The sequence below is a fragment of the Staurois parvus genome, unplaced genomic scaffold (genome assembly GCF_062004578.1).
Source record: "Staurois parvus isolate SC_StPar_1 unplaced genomic scaffold, SC_StPar_1.0 ptg000018l, whole genome shotgun sequence".
In the NCBI taxonomy this organism is placed as follows: Eukaryota; Metazoa; Chordata; class Amphibia; order Anura; family Ranidae; genus Staurois; species Staurois parvus.
This window is the reverse complement of record NW_028317814.1, coordinates 4,437,163-4,458,707: the sequence shown is the minus strand read 5'-3', so window position 1 is coordinate 4,458,707 and position 21,545 is coordinate 4,437,163. Positions and strand designations below refer to the sequence as shown.

General features: G+C 42.5%; 1 pseudogene across 1 annotated transcript in view; it reads left to right on the top strand.

Moving 5' to 3' along the window:
- The window catches only part of LOC149473035 (uncharacterized), a 67,934-nt pseudogene that overhangs the window by 35,855 nt on the left and 10,534 nt on the right, over nt 1-21,545 (top strand). Inside the window, exons 5-7 of the transcript XR_016313443.1 lie at nt 3,075-3,223; nt 11,891-12,056; nt 15,780-15,879. The product of XR_016313443.1 is annotated as an uncharacterized LOC149473035 (transcript). The remainder of the gene's footprint in view (nt 1-3,074; nt 3,224-11,890; nt 12,057-15,779; nt 15,880-21,545) is intronic.

Sequence of the window (21,545 nt, the reverse complement as noted above, 5' to 3'; positions counted from 1 at the left end):
TAGCACTCCCTGTACAGATATTAGTGTTATATACAGGGAATAGCACTAAGTGTACAGATATCAGTGTTATATACAGGGAATAGCACTCCATGTACAGATATCAGTGTTATATACAGGGAATAGCACTCGGTGTACAGATATCAGTGTTATATACAGGAAATAGCACTAAGTGTACAGATATCAGTGTTATATACAGGGAATAGCACTCCCTGTACAGATATCAGTGTTATATACAGGGAATAGCACTAAGTGTACAGATATCAGTGTTATATACAGGGAATAGCATTAAGTGTACAGATATCAGTGTTATATACAGGGAATAGCACTCAGTGTACAGATATCAGTGTTATATACAGGGAATAGCACTCCGTGTACAGATATCAGTGTTATATACAGGGAATAGCACTAAGTGTACAGATATCAGTGTTATATACAGGGAATAGCACTCAGTGTACAGATATCAGTGTTATATACAGGGAATAGCACTAAGTGTACAGATATCAGTGTTATATACAGGGAATAGCACTCAGTGTACAGATATCAGTGTTATATACAGGAAATAGCACTAAGTGTACAGATATCAGTGTTATATACAGGGAATAGCACTCAATGTACAGATATCAGTGTTATATACAGGAAATAGCACTCAGTGTACAGATATCAGTGTTATATACAGGGAATAGCACTCAGTGTACAGATATCAGTGTTATATACAGGGAATAGCACTCCGTGTACAGATATCAGTGTTATATACAGGGAATAGCACTAAGTGTACAGATATCAGTGTTATATACAGGGAATAGCACTCAGTGTACAGATATCAGTGTTATATACAGGGAATAGCACTCCATGTACAGATATCAGTGTTATATACAGGGAATAGCACTAAGTGTACAGATATCAGTGTTATATACAGGAAATAGCACTCCATGTACAGATATCAGTGTTATATACAGGGAATAGCACTCGGCTTACAGATGTCAGTGTTATATACAGGGAATAGCACTCGGCTTACAGATGTCAGTGTTATATACAGGGAATAGCACTCCGTATACAGATGTCAGTGTTATATACAGGGAATAGCACTCCGTATACAGATGTCAGTGTTATATAAAGGGACTAGCACTCTGCGTACAGATATCAGTGTTATATTCAGGGAATAGCAGTCAGTGTACAGATATTAGTGTTATATAACACTGATATCTGTACACTTAGTGTTAATGCCTGTATATAACATTAGTATCTATACAGAGAGAGCCTTTCCCTATATATAACACTGATATCTGTACACTGACTGTCATTCCCTATATTACACTGATGTCCATACAAGGAGTGCCATTCCCTATTCCGACTCTATATCTAATAGTACTGATTTCTATATACTGTACACTGAGTGCACACTGATATCTGTACACTGAGTGGCACTCAATGTACATATGTCAGTGTTATATTTAGGAAATTACACTAAGTGTAAATATATCAGTATTATATAACACTGATATCTGTACACTGACTACTATTCCTTATATATATCACTGACGTGTACACTGAGTGCCATTCAGTGTTCAGATATCAGTGTTTTATATAGGGAATAGCATGCATTGTATGGAAATCAGTGTGTTATACTGTACATAGGGAATAACAGTCAGTGTACAGATGACAGATATTTTTTTGCACAATAAACAGAAAAAAGAGCAAAAAAAAAAAGAAGTTTTTCTTTGTTTCTATTATAAAATTTAGCAAACAGGTAATTTTCCTCCTTCACTAATGTGCGTTGATGAGGCTGCACTGATAGGCAGCACTGATGATCACTAATGAGGTGGTAGAGATAGGCAGCACTGATGGGCACAAATGAGGTGGCAGAGATAGGCAGCACTGATGGGCACGGATGAGGTGGCACAGATAGGCAGCACTGATGATGGTGCACTGATATGCAGTAATGATGGGCACTGATAGGCAGCCTGATGGGCACTGATAAGCGGCACTGACTGACGACACTGACTGATGGCCCTGCTGGGCAGCACTGGTGGGTGGCACTGCTGGGCACTGGTGGATGGCACTGCTGGGTGGCACTGCTGGGCACTGGTGGATGGCACTGGTGGGTGGCACTGCTGGGCGGCATTGCTCATTACTGCACTGATCATCAATGCCGATCTGTTCTCTGACAATTGCCTACAGTGAAACATGATGGTGGCAGAAGTGTCCTTCTGTAGGGCTGCATGAGTGCTGCTGGTGTCGGGGAGCTGCATTTCATTGATGGTATCATGAATTCACAGATGTACTGCTCTATATGGAAAGAGAAGATGCTACCATCACTCCGTGCCCTTGGTCGTCGTGCACTTTTCTAACATGAAAATGGTCTAATACACACATCTAAGGCCACTGTTGCATTTCTGAAGAACAGGGTGAAAGTGATTCAGTGGCCAAGTATGTCTCCTGATCTGAACCCAATTGAACACCTATGGGGAATTCTGAAGAGACAAGTTGAGCATCACTGTCCATCCAGCATCCAGCCTCTAAAAGAGGTAGTTCTTGAAGAATGGAGAAAGAGGTGTTGCAATGTGCTAATTCCATGCCTAGAAGGCTTAGTGCTTTCCTTACAAGTTTTGGAGGTCATACAAAATACTAGATATTCAGTAGTAGTTTTGTTATGGGGTATATTAATTTTTGCATCAACTAATTTTAGTAAAACTGTGTAATTTGTATTCTGAGTATTCTTATTAACCTTACTTTCATGTAATGAGCTAAACAAATGTTCTATAAAACTCAGTTTTGTCAACATTTTGGAAATTGTTCTTGTGTTCATTGAGATATTGATTAAAATCTTACTTTTCAAAAGGGGTGTCCTCATTTATGTTGAGCGCTGTATCAGCAAATACAGGGGATAGCGAAGAAGGCAGATAAATGCAGAAGTTGTGTCAATAAAAATGAAACCAACTTATCAGGTAGTTTACATGCAACATTTTTGTGTTTGAATGGATTGTAGCTTTAGGTATAATATGACTGTGTTTTTGGTGTTTTAGTGGATTGTACCTTTAAGACCTACTGTGACTGTTTTTTCTTTCATTATACAGTTAAACCTAGAAGTCCAGTAAATGTCACCATAGAGCATAATGGTGAGACTGCAAAAGTTCACTGGGACAGTGGTTACACAAATGAGGACTATTTATTCCAAAAGCTGAACTATGATGTCCAAATTACCTCTAAACAAGAACCAACAGAGGTAATATTTTTCAATCCTTGGTAAACAAATATGTAATAGTGAATAAAACGGAAAATTTCCTATCAAATCCTTACTGTAATTTTCCTTTCCTGATGGACTCCATGGCAGCATACGTGTGAGTTAGTCCCGCACTCTCTTCTATAGGACCCCACTCCCATAAGTCTTTGCTCCTCATCAGAGGCCGTGTTCCATAACTAGCCTACTCGTGGCATTGGGAGGATACTCCTGCTGCCATGGAGTCCATCAGGTAAGGAAAATTACGGTAAGTATTTGATAGGAAATGTTCCGTTTTCCTAACAGACTCCATGACAGCATATGTATGGGAAATAACTAGCCATACACACACGGGTGGGCAGTTACTCAAAGACTTTAATTTGCCCGGTCAACCGACAGGACTTTCAAACCAAATTTAACCGAGGATAAGGAGGCAGGCTTTACACAGTAATGAGCTGTTGATTGAGATCATCTCAGTGGCGATATGCTGGGAAGCCACCCAGGACGTAGCCACACTTTTGGTTGAGTGTGCAGTCACCATCCCTGGAGGCGCCAAGCCTTTAACTCTGTAGGTCATTTGGATGGCCTGGAGGATCCAGACCACGATTGACCTGGGAGATGCCCGGTCCCCTTTACTCTTCCCATGGAAAATGATAAATAGACGGTCTGACCTGCAGAAGGATGCTGTGACCCGCAAGTATAGCCTTAAGGTATCATCTACGTCTAGGGGGTAAGCGTCATCAACTCCCGAGGCTCTAAATGTTAGCCGGACAATCTCTTGGTTCTCGTGGAAGATCGAGGTCACGTTAGGATTAGAACCTAGCATAGGGATCAGGACCACGCAAGCCACGAAGAATGTCAAAAAAATAAATGAGTGTACTTGTGAGCTACTATGGTGTTTGTCTAAACTATTACCAGACAAACAAAACAAAACACAATATATGATACACCTGTGGTTCGCTGGCACTCACACCTACTCATTAGACAGTGTTCTGTGAGAAAATTAAATATATAAATTGTGCCGCGCTCCTGTGTATAAATAATTACAATATTCACTATTTCAAATGACAATCCAAAGTAAAAAAAAAAAAAAAAAAAAAAAATGAAAAAATGATATATATATACTTATATCTAGTGTATAAAATACAATTATCTTCTGCTTATAACATCATAAATAAATACCATATACTGTGCTGGTGACAATAGTAAATAGTGATAGTGATAAAAACAATATATATGAAAAAGTGCTCATAGACAGTCCTCTTTCAATTTAAATAATGATGGTGCAATCCCATAATCCACGTGCAGTGTGATTTTATTATGCGCTCACCTCAGGTTTTGCCTTATAAAAAGGCAAAACTAGCTTTTTGTCCTTATAGGACTGCTGGGATGATCCTCCTGCTTAGGATATTCCTGATGACAAATGGGATGATTATGCTCGATCTTAATCCATAGCAGAAACTGCAGGACAGGCTGAAACTGCCTTACTCTGAAGCCTATGCTAAAAACTCTGTATGGAACTTGCAGCAGCAAATAAAGCCTTAATTTTAAAAGAATGTCAAAAACTGTTCTTTACAGCCAAGGTTCCTGATTTTGGAGACTCTTTTGCCAATGTATCTGCCACCAGAAAGGCGCCTTGATGGAGAGCTCCCTCACTATGGGAGGCCCAGCTGATTCTGGCACGCCTCCAGAGAAGAAGTCGAGGACAAGCCGCAGGTCCCCATTTTGGGAACCTCAGTTTCCTTTGGGGCCTCAACGTCACTGCCCCTTTGGAGAATTGCCAAACCAGAGAGTGGTTGGCCCATGATACTCCAGTGAAGGCACTGACTGCAGAAATCCCAGGACATCCTGAACCCTTGGATTACTTAAGGATCCATCCACGGTCGAGATGTAGTCTACGAACTTAGACCAGACTCTCCCATAGACCCTGTTCATACTTGGTCTTCCGGCATACATCAGGGTAGGGATGACTTCAGCCGGACAGCCTAATGCCTCCGACCTCCCACTCTCAAGAACTAGACCATTAGCTGAAGCCGGGCTAGGCAAGAGTGAAGAATGGCCCCATGCGACAGCAAGTCTGGCACGAGAGGGAGAGGAACCAGATCCCGGAAGCTGAGCTGCGCCAGTAATGGAAACTATGGTCTGTTCCACCAGCATGGAATTACGGCCATTACCACCGCCGCTTCTGCTCTGAGCCTCCAAAGAAACCGGAAGATGACAGGGACTGGGGGAAATGCATAGACTGTGTGAAATTCCACTGATCTATCAGAGTATCTACCCCGGAGGGCTGGGGACAGCAATTCCTGGTGTAGAACATCCCCAGCTTGCTGTTGTATGGGGAGGCAAAAAGGTTGACTGATCCCGACGGTCAATATCCACTAGAAAACCCCTGTGTTGAGAGACCACTTGTTGTTGTCCAATTGAATCCTGGAAAGGAAGTCTGCTTGCGAGTTCTGGACTCTGGGGATGTATACTGACGATATGTTGGACAGGTCTCTGAGCCCAAGCCATGATGGGCTCTGCCTCTCGTAAGAGGGATAGGCATTGGGTCCCTCCTTGTCTCCTTATGTAGGACACTGCTGACATATTGTTGGACCTCAGTAGGACTGATTTCCCCTGTGTTAGGTGCTGGAAGACCTGTAGAACACAGAGCTCCACTCGTAATTCCAGGACATTCGACCCCAACCTGTGGGAGGGTAAGTTCCATCTGCCCTGAGCTATCTCTGACTGGAAGAGAACACCCCATCTGGAGTTGCTGGTATCCGTAGTGATTGTGACCAAGGATATGGGGACAATTGAATGGCAATTGAGCAGGTTCTTCTGCTGCAGCCACCAAGGAAGGCCCTCCTTCATGGAGGGAGATATGTAGATGACCTGGCCCATGCTGCCTGGAATCCACTGTTGAAGAAAGCCCTTCTGGAAGGGTCGCATTCTCTACTGTGCCCACTTCACCATGGTGCCAATGATCTTCAGGCATTGGAGGGCCCGAACAAGTGAGGAATACAGGACAGGTAGTATTCAGCTCCAGATCACCAGAATCTTCTCCACAGGCAGGGAGATGGTGGCGCTGTTTATGTCAAAATGAGCCCGAAGGATAATTAGAGTAGGCTCCAACTGGCTCTTCCCCGAATTCAGCAACCACCCGAACCCGATAAGGGTCGAGATGACGTGAGCCCTGTGGTGTAGTAGCTGTACTCTGCCCTGTGATAGTAGGAGCAGGTCGTCTAGGTAATGGTGCAGGCGAATGCCTCTGGTTCTGATCAGGGCCACGACTGCCAAGAAGACTTTTGAAAACACCCGAGGCGACATAGAGAGCCCAAAAGAGGAGACACACGAACTGTAGATGCCGATGGCCCACAGTGAACCAGAGGAATCTCTAAAAGACTCTTGCAATGGGCATATGAAAGTAGGCATTTCTCAGATCTATAGACAAAAGCCAGTCACCTGGCAGAATTGCTTGTTGAATTGTGAACAGCGTCTCCATCTTGAATTTTGACTTCCGGATAAATTAAATTAGATGGGACCCAAAAAGAGGGGCGAGTACACGCCCTGGAATTCTTCGCCCTCCGGAATAGGCATGATAGTGCCCTGTGCTATAAAAAAATCAAAATTTTATACACAAATGTAAAAGTGACTAGTACTTAAATAATATATGTGCTAAAATCCTGAAGAAGCCACGTAACAGTGGTTGAACGCGTGGAGCTCATTGACGTCATTTCCGGGTGGAGCTCGGTGATGCACTTCCGGTAACGCACTTCCGGTTTTCGGCAAACACGATTTCCTATTACACCCATAGGATATGGGGAAACTGCTTGTACACTTCTAAGAGCATGTGAGTTTTCCATCTGCTTTTTTCTTTATAATAAAACTACATATTGCGCTATGGAGATCTCTCTTTGTGCTTAAATGTTCCATGGTCCATGGACATATGGCTGAGGCATCGTATATATTGAGATTTTGAATCGTGGGGCAAGTTATATCCTGATGTCGTTTTTGGAACATCATTTAAATAAATGATTTGTGACCTCTAGGGGTCGAATGTTGGAGGTGAGGAGGCACTCTGGATATTTAGGATTGATTCACTGGAGTGACACTTTGGTCTGAGCACTATTTGAATGAAAAAGCACTTCTATATATATATTTTCTTCACAGAGGAGTGATAGCATGTTTTTTGCACATGATTATACTATATGTATATTGATTGTTATTTAAACACTTGGCACTTTTATGATTATTCACTGTGATTTTTATAATTTTTTTATATTTATTAAGACACTATTTATGTACCTAAGCACCTGGTCACTTTCTATTTTGTTGTGTGTGCACATGTATAACCAGTTTTAGCCATTTGGGGGCAGACTGGTCTTATATGAATTTTTATATAATTTTAGCACATATATTATTTAAGTACTAGTCACTTTTACATTTGTGTATAAAATTTTGATTTTTTTATAGCACTATTATAGCAGAGCGCTTCATCCAATATTTTGATACTTATTTTGTGTGTCCCATGGTATAGGGTGTAGATGATAGCAGCTAGCTATATTTAAGGAGTCTGTGGAGCGCAGGTGGATATTTTTATTTAGTCTATGATAGTGCCCTGTGCCAGCAGAGAGTCCACATAGGACAGCAGGATTTCCCTCCTTTCTTTGGAATGTGGAAGGGCCATAGGGGTGAACCTGAGATGAGGAGGGCTCTTGAATGCCCAAACATGCCCTAAGGATACAGTGTTGATGGCCCAGGCATCCCGGTTTGAAGCCGCCTAGACATGCTGAAAGTGGCAAAGGTGTGCCCCCACCTGGCCTGCCTGAGCGGGCCCAATCTCAAAAAGACTTTGTGGCCTCATGACCTCCAGAGGTTGAGCCCTTGGAGGATTTCTGAAAAGATGATCAACTTCTCCTCCAGCTCCTCTTGAATTCGCGCCCCAGCTTGTAGAGGCGTGGGTTCCTAGATCTTTCTGAGCCTTGACTTGTGGGCTGAGCCCTCTTCTGACCTAGCAGGCACCAATCTAAGGGCAGGAAACTGGACCTCTCGCCTGTAGCCCAGGCTATAGAGCTGTCCAGTTTGATCCCAGACAGCTGTAGTGTAGCTTTGCTTGAGATCAGAATCGATTCTCCTTTCCAGGTTGTCCTTGAAAGACACCGAATCTTTGAGATTGAGGGTAATGTGCTTGGCTAGTCTCATCAAGGCCGTATCCACCAGAGGGGCCAATTCTAGATGTTTGACGTCCTCTGACTTGAACGGATAAAGCTTGGCCGCTTTATTCAGCAAGGAGGCTTTGGCCACTTTGACTAAGGGCGAGACCAAGGTGAAACTTCAATCTCCGCCTTACTGTCTGAGGCTCCAGCTGACAGGTGGCTAGGTTGTGAATGCTCCAATCCCTCTTGGGGATCTTTTGGAGGGGAGCAAACCCCGACTGATGGGCTGCGGGTATGACTAGTCCCAATTTCTCTCAGGGATTCTTGAACAATCCATCTGACCAAAGCCTATACCTGTTGGTTGGCACTTTCTCTCTCGCTGGTCACCAGTGCAAGTCACATAATTACCTGTTGTCGGGAACCTGAGAATCACACCCCCAGCAAGTTTCCCTATTGGAGCAGCTGGAGTTCCCCTTAACATGATACCTGGAGGAGGAGCGGGAATTTCTACGATGACACCTAGACTGGAAGTAGACCTGTGGCATCTGGATTTGGAGGACGAATGATGACGTCGAGACATTGATGCACTTCCGTCAATGTGCGCTGTATAGTGGCGTTCAGACCAAGAAGGGCTGAGAAAGAGAAAAACACACCAAAAAAAAAAAAGACACAGAATGAGGGATAGTTAAAAGCCAGAGAAAAGCACCAATGGGGGATCAAGGGGCTAAAGCCGTATGTCCACACCTACTGAGCAGGGGCTGGCCACAAGGAGGGGACACATCAATGCCGGGTCAGCTGCGAAGGCAACCAAGCTGTAAAAAAAAAAACATGACATGCAGAATCCCAGCAGACCACCAGGAGGGACAAGAGGGACAGGTACTGACCTTCAAACTGGACCACAGCACTTGGGGAAGCTGGCTCACTCAGCCCGCAGGTTTCCCAAAAAAACCAGCTCTGACAGCTGTTTAAATTTGCCGCCAAAGCTGTGATGTCACCACCGCCATACTGAGCATGCGCCAGACCCCGGGACACCCACGCGCATGTTGAGCAGCGCCATCTTGCCGTACTGCACGCGCGCGAATGCCAAGCCTCATTCCGAGGCCAACTCGCGCATGTGCAGTACACCGGAGACAGCTCCGGACCCGGAAGCAGCGGCCTGAATCGCAGCATTGTGCTCCAGGCACTCACTAGCACCAGGGAAAGAAAACTAAAGACAAAAAGGATCAAAAAACATGGGCAAGGGCACTGCTTACCAACCCCGCACAGTCACGACCACCTGTCTTGGAGACCGCCTCATCCGATGGGGTCGATACATGGCCACCCGCTATTAGCAGCTATCCGGCCCAAGTGCTGCTCGCCCGCCATTGGCAGACCTGAGCTCTTCCAGGCACCGACTCCTGCTTGCTCATTTCCACCCTGCTTTAAGCTTGGGAACACTGGAATTGATGAGGGGACGCCTTGCTCCACCACACCCAGCACCATATCCATCTGCCGCGTCCTAAACCCCACCTTTTGCGGGAACCAGGTAAGACTTGCACTAGGTCCATAAGAGGAGGACAAAAAAGGAACACAGCCTCTGGCGAAGAGCAGGGGTGGACTGACAACTAATGGGGCCCCCGGGCAATAAGGGATCATGGGGTCCCTGTGTCCTTGCCCACACTCAAAGCACAACCAAAAAAAGCCTATAAAAAAGGTACCAGGGGCATTTCATTGGCCTCCCTACTGACCCCGGGCCCTCGGGCAGTGCCCGAGTGCTCGAATGGTCAGTCTGCCCCTGGCGAGGAGCAAAGATTTATGGGAGTGGAGTCCTAGAGGGCAGGACTAACCCATACGTATGCTGCCATTGAGTCTGTCAGGAAAGGCAATTTTCCATAGCAGTCTGACACACCTTTTACTGAGTCCCAACACCCACTCAAGACCTGCTCCCACTTTAATCTCCAGATTACTGGCACAGGTTCCAAAAAAGCTTGTTTTTTCTTCCCATTACATGTAAATATATATCTAGGAACCACACTCTAACTTGTGTTCTTCCAAATCACTATATTGGGTCATGCACAGCCATACTGAATCCACCCAAAGAAACCATCTCCTCCTATTGTGTTTCACTACATAGTGGCTTTATCAAGCCTAGTCAAGCCAAGGATGAGATTTTTTTTGGGGTGGAATCAGTATGGCTGTAACCTATTGTAGATGACCCATTAAAGTGACTTGGAAGAATACAAGGTGAAGTGCAGTTCTTATCTATACACCATCATTTGAGTTACCTCTATAGCTCTGATCTCTGCAGGTAGCGTTAGTGTCAAACCGCTGTACAGAGACTCAGATTCAGAATACCTTATTAATCGCAAAAGGAAATTACTGAAACCGTTGCTCTCACACAAATCACAGAGGTCTTTAGCTGCTCATCAAAGCTAGTCATACACCAGTAGAATTACCTTCAAACATTCATACGGAAATTCTGAAAAAAAAACATGTCAGAGCATTCAATCTTGCCACCATTGAGTAAGGTAATTTCATTCAAAAGCCCTTAAAATGTTGTCAAGACGTGCTACTTGAATGGAATCCCAGACATATTAAACAGATTTCTTTTGTACGCTTTTTCCCAAACAAAACCATTATAATTTAATTTGAGAAAAAAAAAATTTCCATCCTGCTCCTTCAAATTTTCTCACCACTATGGCCAAAATCAATCATTGATATGACCCCACTATTCATTAGAAAATGGAATGTTTCCAACAAGATTCTACTAGTGCATGTTCAGCTTAATGCCTATTTGCTGGGGCTTGGCAGACTTTAACCGAATCAACAATAAGGTAATAACACCTATTGTTTGTATGCACCCAACCTAATTTTTATGACGTTCACTTAAACTACAGTTGGGCTTTAATCAGACACTGATATAATACATATAATAAGTCTACAGTAGTTAATGCTGAACTTCAGGGTTTAAAAAAAGTGCCCCTGCAATGGGCCTTAACGTAGGTTCACACCTAAGATTTTTCCCCAGCGTTTTGCAGAAATGCACTACAGTCCATTTAACATGATTTCCTATGGGACAGGTTCACATCTCTGTGTTTTCACCTGGTTCATTTTTTGAAAAGGGCTAGGGACTTTTTTAAATGCAAAAAGTTGCGTTTTTGTTTCTATAGACTTCAATGGAAATGCTGCAGAAAAGCATGTAGTGCATTTTGCCGCGTTTTTGCTGCATTTTGCGTTTTAAACCTAGCAAAAATAAAAAAAATGAAAAACGCAAAACACATAAAAAACACACGCACTGCAGAAATGGATCAAATGCAAACTGCATAGGTGTGAACCTAGGGTTACAGGACAGGCTTTCGCACAGTGAGATGGAAGCCTGCTGGAACAGGTAAATTGATAAATAGTACATCTTATTCCTGTACCCTTAGCTGTAACAAGCATTTAACCATTGGTAAGCAGGGGGGTAGTACAGGGTTTTGGTTTTTTTTTAAACCCAAGTTTGGCTTTAACTGGCAAACTGATACAAAGACTAACATATATTCCTGTACACAAACAGGTGAAAAGGATTACACTGAATTACATGGAATCTCACTACATAATCAGGAAGAGACTTTTCAGGAAAGGACATGACTATTCAGTGAAGATCAGATCAATGCCAAACATCCATCATTATTATGCTGGTGTCTGGAGTGAGTGGAGTTCAGAAGTACAGTGGCATAATGGTAAGAGGGCAAACATTCTTTACACAAAGAAATTGTAGTCAGGTGCTTGACTAAAAAGGGAGAGTGAGAAAAACACTGGCTGCAGCTGCTTTTTGCAGTTGCTGACCTTCAGTGCTGAACTGGTTAACAGCTATATCAGCAAGAGGAGGGAGCTGCAGAGCAGGAAGAGTTTAACACCTTCGCGCTGGTGCCTCCCGGCCCTTTAAGGGTTTCAGGAGGTGGGAGGTGAGGCGGGGTTTAGGGTCATGTGACCGCCGTGACACTCCGTCACATGATCGGAAAAGGTCCCGATTGAAAGATGAGATCGGGATCTTTCCGTGAGTACCGGACATGTGTCCTAGGAGTGCGCAGGGCGTGAGCTCTCAGCACATACGTTCTTTTTTAATAGAACACAAATGTGCGTCTGCTCAGCGTCTAGGCCCAGACGCCGGGAGGCCGCACATTTGCGTTCAGACGGCGTGAAGAGGTTAATAAACTGAGTCAGGCAGCCCTGCACTGTGGGAACTGTAATCCAAAGGACAGAGACTCTACTGTAAACAAGAGCTTTTGAACTGCATTCTCCCAGAGGAAGATTGCCAGAACAAAGGGAAAGAGTTGCATTTTCTCAGGCTGTACAGGACATAGCTTCCCTTTCTGTGAGGGAGCCCAGCGAGTGCACTTCGCTGTCTAATGTACACCCCCACTTCTGCATACCAGCGGCCTGAACAGGATCCAAAGTGGTGAGACCAGGTGTGCTAACAGCCAGAGTCACCTGGGTGTAGAGAAGAGAGTGGACCAATCACTGTTTGTGGTCTGATGGTGAGCTGTGAAATCACTGGAACTGGTGAGATGCTGCTGAGCTTATTTACTATCTGCTGCTAGAGAGACTGAGCCCTTTAGGAACTGAACAAACAGCCATCTTGTAGCCTTATTGCTGCCTGAAGGCTTGACTATGGTTATCCTCAAGTGCACCAACTGTACAACTGGGCCCCAAGGCTAGCCGGCTGAAGAGTTAGGATTAAAGATTTTCCCTTTACAGCTACTACACAGAGTCTTCTACCTATTGCTTACACTAAGAGGTACCTCTCAGGGGACATTGCACCATATCCTAGCCAGTCTCCTAGAGTGCATTCTAGACTAGTTATAGTATTATTCACATTGTAGTTAATACTTATATACACTATTTTTTGCTGACTTAGCTGATTCATGAGTTAATCCCACTCTAGTGGTACAGAACTCTATTCTAAGTTACCTTGGCATTGTAGTAGTTATACTGTCTAGAGGACTGTGTCTGAACCTACCTGAACATTAATTTACCACTAAATGGTACTATTTCCTGGTGCTAATTCACAGCCAAGTTAAAAGTTAGCTATACTGATGTCCTGATAAATGCTTGCAGTCATTTTCATTCAATCATGCTTGTCAGAGTGGCTGAAGGTGTTCTTGGAGTCAAGGCACAGAACAGAGAACCCAAATTACCAAACAGCCCCTTCAGAGGTAGCGCTACATAATATACGGTAATCAAATTCATTGCTTTGATTGCTTATAATCCTCTATACAGTACCAGTATTTACTGCAAACCACAGAAAACGCACACAGTGATTTATTTAATGTTAAAATGGCGGGTGGGCAATGCTCACAAGAGCTTACAGTTCATTGCTTCTTCAGTTTAGTATTAGCTGACTTCAGAATTTAATTTTTCCTATTGCGTGTTGATTGGGCATCGCATGCTCCCTGACAGAAATGCTGTTGAAAGTCACTTGCCAGAGAGAGACACCTTGCTCATCCAACAATGAAACAACCTGTACAGACCTGAATAGCAAGTTGTTGCCAGTGATAGGATCTGTAATATCATGTCAGCTTACCCTGATATTGACCCATTGCAGTGAAAGGCATCTCATCTCACTATAAACACATTCCTAACTTACTGCACTGAGGATGAGTCAAACATTGGTATAATGCATGGGGGCTGTGCATTCAAAAAACCTTTAAGGGTAACCCCACTTTCATGAAAAAAAAAAAATAGTAAGAAAAACAAATTACATATCACACACAATTGCTACGCAAGCATTACTGTATTTGATGTTACTCAGTCTGCAGCACTGTAATTTTCTATAAAATTCAGTGCAATAGGACAACCTAGAGGCACAATGCCTCCAAAAGTGTAATTTCCTGCTCTGCACTAGTCAGGTTTTGGGCATCCTCTGCAACAAAAAGGTAATTTATGGTGAGTTCACCCCTTCTAAAGGGATGCAGATACTGCAACTTTTCTTATTAGAACACTGAGAGAGAACCAGCTGATTATAATGAACTAGTCCTTTACATTCAGAATCAGTATCCAGAGAACATGGTCAAACAATGAGCTATTTTTTCATAGCAGAAAAACGTAGGAATCTGCAACAAAATTTGTTATCATTGATCATCCTGAGGGGATTGTTTTTTTCTCAGCAAAAGTGGAGTTAAGCTAGCCACACACAAGACCCTTTTTTTTTTTCATTTAGCAAGCAGGTTGATTAAAAAAAAAAAATCGAATGCGTGGATGGAGGAAATTCTCCCCTCTGCCATTGTATTCTGACAGTGGGACGTGCCCGCCAATCAGAAGTGCTGATCAGCACTTCTGATTGGCTGCAAGCGTCGATTAAATGGAAATTTTCCAGCAGGACCATTCATGAGAAGTCGATCAATAAATCAAATTCTCATAGATTCATTCATTTTCAATTCATGTATTGCCAGTTTTACTCTTTAAGGCTCCATTAATACCTGAGCAATTTGAAATGCTGTTTGAAGTTTCACCAGAAGCATTTCAATGTTCAATGCCATTTGTCATGTTTCACATGACTGTCATATGTCTTTAGGTGTTTTCTATATTTTGTTTCTGCTCCTCCCTTTCCTTTGGTTTAGTTAATACTGTATAGATAACCCTCCCCCTTTCCCAGAAATGCATTGCAGCTCTAGCCTCATGTCATGGAGCAGGAAACATTATGATCTTTTGACCTATCGAATGTTCATTGTTGTAAGATTCTCTCAGTTTATGGAATAAACTTTACAAGATGTCTTATCAATTGAGTCACTGACTGTGGTATCCAACTGAGGTTGAAGTTATTGCTATCTCATCACAACTGTAAGTTACAGAGATCACACTATCAGTGCTTAGATTGCAGAGACAGAACATCATTATATATTGAAGGGTGCCTGTTCACCCCTGAGGGTAGTGTCACTTGAAGTACATTGCTTGAAAAAGTAAAGTAGTTTAATTTGGGGGCAGAATCACCCATTTTAGCCCCAGTAGACTTCAATGGAAGCACCTGGAAAATGTGCGTAATAATACCTGAAGAACGACCAAAGACGCTCAAGTGTGAAAGGTGGAGCAGTACATAGTAAAGCAGTGTGAAGTATATGATGTACAGCACCGTGTACTGAGGGCAGAATATAAGATTCAGTACACAGAAGCAGTGTGGAGTATATAGGATTGCCACCTCATCCCTTTAAACCCAAACACATATTAATTACACAGGTTCTGAGGCTAATATAGTGCAGATAAAGCACTAAGTGAGTTTAGTTACCACATTAATCAGCTACAGAACCTGTGTAGTTAATGTGTGTTCGGGTTTAAAGGGATGAGGTAGCAACCCTAGGAGTATATAAGGTGCAGCATAGTTATCCAACTCACCTGTTAGATATGGTGAATGCACAATCTTAATTTTTTTGTAAAAATATATATTTTGTTGTATTTTTTATCTACAGATTATGATCTCTCTGCATATGATATAGTAGGAAACACGATGCCAGTGATTGGACCAGCAATCGTTATTTTCATTTTACTGTGCTTTGTCTGTGCTCTAATGTAAGTAATCCATATCGTAATTCCTTAGAAAAGGATAACATCATCATGTTAATATGTTTTTCCTATAAGAAATATCAACGCTGTCATTTTTGCATATTTATTAAAGCCGAGCTCCATGAATAGGAAAAAATGCTACTTTGCAGCGGGGTTGTCCTGAGGTCCTAAGGGGGTAAATGCTGGTTAGGTCTGGGGAATAAGGAATAAGCTGTAACACTTTCCTGTTTTCTTGATCCGTAGGCAGTCAGCTCTGCTTTTCCCTATGATGCTCCAGGTTGTAGGTGGACCCGGAAGATAGCAGCAATCACTGTGGTAGCTGTAACTACCAGCCTCCACGGAGATCGCACATGTATGATGTTGTCATACTAACATTGGTCCAAGCCTGGACCAATGTAACTATGCTATAAAATATATACTGGAAATTCAGCTTTAACCATTGCACTGCCAGGGCAACCCCACTGTTACCCTAGGTTCACACCTATACAGGTTGCATTTTGTGCGTTGCTGCATTGCGTTTTGTTTTACATTTTTGATACGTTTTGGGGGGTTTTTTCATTTTTTTTTTCTTGTTGCTAGGCAGATTTTAAACGCAAAACAATACTCTTCTGTAGCGTTCCCATTGAAGTCTATAGAACCAAAAACGCAACGTTTTGCATTCAAAAAAGTCCCTGACCCTTTTCAAAAAACGCACCAGGTGAAAACACAGATGTGAACCTGTCCCATTGGAAATCATGTTAAATGGACTGTACAGTGTTTCTGCAAAACGCTGCAGAAAATGCATAGGCGTGAACCTAGGGTAAGGGGGAATTTCTACTTTCCCTAGAGTTCAGCTTCAAACAAATGTTTAATTTAGCTTACTATGCTTTTACTCACCCCCCCCCCCCCCCCAAACTCTTTATTTATGTACGGGATCACATATACATAGACAAGTAAGCAATAACTGTGTCCAATTAAGTCATTTGTCATTTCAATTCTCTATAGGTGTATATATGGTCAGCTTTAAAATGGAATTATAGGCAAAACATCATTTTTCATTTTGAGTGAAGTAAGAGAGAGTTATAACCCCTGTGATTTTTTTTTTCGCCATCTGTGTCTCATTGCAGAGATTTCCCTTCACTTCCTGTCCCATAGAGAACCCCTGTGAATTTTTTTTTTCGCCATCTGTGTCTCATTGCAGAGATTTCCCTTCACTTCCTGTCCCATAGAGAATGTATATATGGTCAGCTTTAAAATGGAATTATAGGCAAAACATCATTTTTCATTTTGAGTGAAGTAAGGGAGAGTTATAACCCCTGTGAATTTTTTTTTTCGCCATCTGTGTCTCATTGCAGAGATTTCCCTTCACTTCCTGTCCCATAGAGAAACAGGAAGTGAGAGGAAATCCCTGCAAATTAAGGGAATCCCTTGGGGTCCCCCAAGTCACCAGAACTAGTGTCTCCATTGGAAGAGTTCCCCTCTTTTACTTTTCTGGGGACAACCCAAAACTTCGGATTTTCTAAACAGGACAAATAGAGAGGGCGAATCTCCTTAACGGGCACAGACAGCAATAAAAACTGACCAGGATTCTAATCCCTCTCCATTCTATCCAAACAAAAAAGAAAGATTTGCAGTTAGTTATACTTTAACAAAAAAATTTAAAAAGACTATACATACATACATACACAGTATATACCCATACACACAGTATGTGTGTATATTTATGTGTATATATATATATATATATATATATATATATATATATATATATATTTATCAGGCAAAATAACTATTGAATGCATCACCATTAGATTTATATATAAACATATTTTTGAAAGTATTGACACTAACATTTTACCACATGTTGGTAACAATCCATCCGTACATACAAAGGAACCAAAACAAATAAGTTCAGAAATTAAGTTATGTGTAATAAAATGGAATGACACAGGGAAAAAATATTGAACACACTAAATGAAATTTATTTAATACTTGGTACAAAATCCTTTGTTGGTAATGACAGCTTCAAGACACCCCCTGTGTGGAGAAAGTAGACGCATGCATGGCTCAGGTGTGATTTTGGCCCATTCTTGCACGCAAACAGGCTTCAAATCTTGAAGGTTCTATGGGCCTCTTTTATGACCCTTTAGTTCTTTCCATAGATTTTCTATTGGATTCAACTCAGGTGATTGGCTGGGCTAGTCTAGCAGCTTTATTTTCTTTCTTTGAAACCAATTGAGAGTTTTATTGGCTTTGTGTTTGGGATCATTGTCTTGCTGAAATGTCCACCCTCATTTCATCTTCATTATCCTGGTAGATGGCAGCAGATTTTTATCAACAATGTCTTGGTACATTTTCCATCCATCCGTCCTTCAATGATAGGACGTTTGCCAGTACCGTATGCTGAAAAACAGCCCCACACCATGATGTTCCCACCTCCAAACTTCACTGTTGGTATGGTGGTTTTGGGGTGATGTGCAGTGCCTTTTGACCTCCAAACATGGTGTGCATTATGGCATCCAAAGAGTTGAATTTTGGTCTCACCTGACCAGATTATATTCTCCCAGTATTTCACAGGCTTGTCTAAATGTTGTGCAGCAAACTTTAAATGAGCTTCAGCATGCTTTTTCTTCAGCAGTAGAGTCTTGCATGGTGAACGTGCATATAGGCCATGGCATTGAGTACATTACTTATTGTTTTCTTTGAAACAATTGTACATGCTAATTCCAGGTCTTTCTGAAGCTTTCCATAAGTGGTCCTTGGCTCTTGGATAACTCTATTGAAAGTTCTTTTCACTCCTCTGTCAGAATACTTGCAAGGAGCACCTGGTCGTGGCTGGTTTAGGGTGAAATGATGTTCTTTCCACTTCTGGATTATGGCCCCAACAGTGCTCACTGGAACATTCAGAGGTTTAGAAATCCTTTTGTAACTAATGCCATCAGTATGTTTTACAACAATAAGATTGTGAAGGTCTTGAGAGAGCTCTTGGTAATGAGACACCTTTTTATAGGCCATCAGTTGAGACTGAATCAGCTGATATTAATTTGCACTGACAAGCGGCAGGATTGCTTTCTAATTACTGATAGATTTCAGCTGTTGTCTTGGCTTTCCATTCCTTTTTGCACTTCCCTTTCTTCATGTGTTCAATACTTTTTCCCTGTGTCATTCCATTTTATTACACATAACTTAATTTCTAAACTTATTTTATTTAGTTTCTATGTATGGATGGATTGCATGGGTTGTTACCGACATGTGGTGACAATTTCATGTCAATAGCACCCTTAGAAATACATTTACTGAGAAAAACGGTGATGTATTCAAAACCCACTGTGTGTGTGTATATATATATATATATATATATATACTTATATATTAGAATGCAGGAAGCTCTCACCTTCAATCCACTGATGCGTGGCTAAGGAGCATTACCCTCCACTCCAATATGTAGAAAAAAGTCCATGATAGTAGTTCTGCAGCACCTCAAGTACTTGAATTTCTTGCAAAATCCACAAAACTCTCATGTGATAAAGCCATTCAATATATACAATAGTTTTGGACCTTTCATGGTCCTTTCTCAAGTAAGGCATGTATGAAACTGAGATTAGTACACAGTCATACTGAATTGGAATCGCATCTAATGAATGTGAATGTCCGTGTCTTAATATGTGCAAATTGCTGCAACATGATTTCTAAAGTAGTTCTTGCATTACTTTTTCTGAAGTTTTGGTGCAATTTCACATACATGGAATATAATGGACTGCGCTGCAAATTGCAAGAAATTGTTAAAAGGCTTCACAAGTAGCAATAAAGTCTTCAGAAATCGTACCTAAAATTGTGCTGAAATTGCACACAAATCATGCGATTTTAAATTGCAGTGGTGTGACCAGTGACTAAGACCCTGGTCACACCGGATGCAACTTGGCATGCGATTTGTCATGCCATGCGACTTGCAAATCACATGGCAAGTTGCACCCTATTGTCCTCAATTACAGCGGTCATATCGGTGCAATTACAACTTGGTCGGAGCCGTACCGATTTCTAAAGTAGTGCATGCACTACTTCAGGTGCGACCTGCATAAAAATCTGTGTCTTGCAAGTGTGCCTAGCCAGTGTTTATATGTGTACTATGTGGTGTTTTCACTAAGCCATGTGCTGGATTTTTTTCTCTGCTTTGCAAGGAAACAAAATCTAGCACATAACCGCTGATAGGACACAGCTCTGTCTTGTTTGCATAGGTAGAACTGTGTTCTGTCTCTCTCCTTATCTATCAGCGGGTGCCAGCGGTCATCCATTGGCTAGCACCTACTGATTGGCTTCTGCTGTGACCGGGGGTGCGCGTCCTACCAAGAAGTGCAGAATTACATATATACATGATTCTGCACACAGTAAAGCTGCTATAGGGCGGTCGCCAACTAGATAATATATACATCTCTCAATCCAGAGTACTAAGTGCAATTTCTGTCAGTTGCTTCATTCCTCTGTTATCAGCATGAATCACTTCTGACAAGTTTTTCTGACATCAAGAAAAAAATGGTGACAGGGGAGGGACCTCCAGCAGATTGACAGCCTCAGCTCTGTTCCTGTGAGCTGTGGAAGGGGTCTGTCTCTTATCTCCAATTAGTTCTAAGAGCTCTCCTCACTGAGCTCTGCAGTGCATAATTCAGCTCTTCGCCCGCTTTTTTCTGAACTCTGAGACAAGCTTTATACATTTTGCACTTTGAATGCATTTAGAGAAGAGAAGACTGCAGATAAACAGGTGCAACTTATGGAGGAGGATTTGTTTAATTTCTGTGTATCACCTAAGGCCAGTCGCTTCACTGGGTATATGTGAAAGTTTAAAAAACACTTTGGATAGCAGAGTTGGATGCTATACAACCCAAATGGTTAACCATTGATTTGGATTTATTCCTACTTTTGTGAATCATATAAGTATTTTTTTTTGCATTGTGTGTTACAGTGTGCTACTAGGATTCGTGAAGGTAAATGTATTGAACATGACTCATGGTAATTGTGTGAGTCTGTGATTAGGTTGGGTTACTGCAGTAAGGCTGGATGGCTTAACAGGTTGGGACTCTATTGCCTTCACCTGGTTCTGGAGGACCATGGCAACTTCCAGAAGCCAGCGGGCAGAAGGGGTGGAGCCATAATCTGCATATTTATGGCAGTCTAACCAATCCCAGGATTGGAGGCCCTGGTAGAGTGGTGAGGCCAATCCATAAATATGGGAGAGTCAGGCTGGCAGAAGAGTCGGGTGGAAGATAGAGTGCTGAGGAGACTGTTGATGGCCTGGGTGGGGTCCCCTAGGTCTAGGGGGCTGGCCTCCAGGCTGGGCTGGCTCAGAAGGATCCATTCAGTATCACGGTATGAACAGGAACAATGCCTGGGACCAGTGGGAGCAACCAGGACAGAGCAAGTACACCAAAACACCCATTTACAAGGGGAAAGACTGCCACATGTAGCAAGCTTTTAAAGGGCAGCGCTGGGCTCAATCCTTTATCCTTCTCCTGGGAGATCTTCAGAACAGCCAGGAGAGCTGGTAGTGTCTGCAGGCTGTGGGGCTGGAAGCAGTTCTACAGGGGAGAGAGGACATCTCTGCATCTAGTGTGCAGCAATTTAAGCTAACTTTCAGGGGGGCAGTGAGCCCCTCTCCCGTAAGGGGCTGTTTCTACTAATCTGTAATTACTGACCAGTTG